This window comes from Pinus tabuliformis, chromosome 4_1, assembly GCF_031772625.1.
Source record: "Pinus tabuliformis cultivar Carrire ecotype Pingquan chromosome 4_1, CPIR1, whole genome shotgun sequence".
NCBI lineage: Eukaryota > Viridiplantae > Streptophyta > Pinopsida > Pinales > Pinaceae > Pinus > Pinus tabuliformis.
In genome coordinates, this window is record NC_142303.1 from 583937673 (window position 1) to 583939931 (window position 2259).

Genomic DNA, 2259 nt, shown 5'->3' on the forward strand with positions numbered 1-2259 from the left:
TGGAACACATCTATATTAAGTGTTACAAATATATTGATTACATAAAATATACTAGCATTTGCACCAAATGTTGCAAAGAAAGGCATAAAATGAGAAGAATCATGATATATGATATAAGAGAAGTGAATATTTTGTTGACCATTAATTAAGGAGTCTTGATTATTTAGTATATCATGATATTGAGTAGGTTGAATGCCTAGGTCCAATCCTTTCAAATAAATGAATCTTAGAGAAGTGGATCTTTTGTTGAGCATTGATTAAATAATTATTTTAGTTGACATAGAAACTTTAATTCACTATTGAGAGGTACCATGGTGAACCCCTATGGTAGAAACCACGAGCTTTCCTTTATTTAGCATGATATTATGCGAGACTTGGTTATGTATTTGACTAGGTAGAGGCCTAGGTTATGTATTTGACTAGGTAGAGGCCTATAAATAAGCACAAAAGTATTTTTAACTCTATTCCCAAAAAGTGGAAAAAGGTTATTTTTCAATATTGAATTGTCTCACTTCATCAAAAACTTGCATTCTTTTAAATTAAAATAAATTTGTACCTACATAACTATAATTTTAATATCAAAAACATTGTAAAAAAATTAAAATATTCATGTAATTGAATTTTTTTTTATTGATTTTTATCTAAAATAAATAAATATATAAACTAAAATAAATTTATATATAAATAGCTATAATTTTAATATTAAAAACTCTGATTTCCTTTTCGTGTAGGAAAAGAGCTTCCAAGTTCCCTATCGTATTTAATGAATCCATACATACTTCCATGGTGGTGCACTTCAGAATACAAGTATTTAATTATTTAAGGAGTATTAAAGTTTTATTTATTTAATGTTGCAGATATAACCAGGTGGGCAATTCCCATTCAAAATTAAATAACCACGCCAGAAACATTAACTCTCCATATGAGATACGTTTAAGTTAACCGTTCAAAAGGACAGTTCAAATTTGAAAGTGTTATGAAACCAGCTCAAAAAAAGATAGAAAAGAAAGATCAACGCCTTAGAATTCAGCCTCTTCGAGGGGGCAACCTCCTTTACATTACATAAATGAACAATTCTTGGATGATACAAATGAAAAAACCTCCTTTCTATATATAGGAGTCTAAGGAGTCACAATATAATCCAACCGACCTAACAATAATAATATAAAGCCACAAAAATAACAATAGAGGGATTCTATGGGGCACAGAAATAACAATATGGGGTAATAGGGGCACAACAATATAAATAAGGGGTATAACTACAATAGTAATGGGGTAATCACTAGTATTATAGGGACCCAACATGCCCCTCTCCTTCAAAAAAGTGTTGTCCTCAACGCTTGAGTAGTTCTGGATACTTCTGCATAAAATTCTCATCCTCCCATGTGGAATCTTCAGCGGATAAGTTCTTCCACTTGATAAGATACTCTGAAATTGATCGATTTCGTAGCTGTCGAGTTCTTGTTTCTGTGACTGCTTCCGGTTCCAATATAATTTTTCCTTCCTCGTCAAGTTCTGGCAATATTGTTTGAACTGGGAGCTTGTCGCCTATAACCTTCTTTAAACATGAAACATGGAAAACTGGGTGCAATCGAGAAGCTGCAGGAAGCTCCAATTTGTATGCCATAGTACCAATCTTTTGCAACACCTTGTACGGACCATAATACTTTGGTGATAATTTATTATCCTTCTTAGCTTGCTTTAGGGACATTTGCTTATATGGTTGTAGCCGTAGGAATACCCAATCACCTACATCAAAACTTCTTTCACTGCGATGTTGATCTGCCTGTTGTTTCATTCTATTTTGTGCCAACACGAGGTTATCCTTTAAGAGTTGGAGGACTTGTTGTTGATGTTCGATGTGATGTTCCACTGCCTGAACCTTAGAATTTTCTCTTAAATATGATGTGATGGATGGTGGTTGATACCCATAAAGTGCCATAAATGGGGTCATTTTTGTTGTTGTATGGAAGGAAGTGTTATACCACCATTCAGCCAGAGGCAACCATTTGACCCATTGTGTCTGTTTATCAGATACAAAGCAACGAAGATATCCTTCCAAACATTTGTTTACTATCTCAGTTTGCCCATCAGATTGAGGATGATAAGATGAGCTATGAGCTAACTGAGTACCAAGACAAGAAAATAATTCTGTCCAAAAATTTCCAGTGAAAATGGGATCTCTGTCACTTACAATAATCTTTGGGTTTCCATGTAGCTTTTGAACTGTTTCCATAAATGCAGTAGAAACTGTACTGG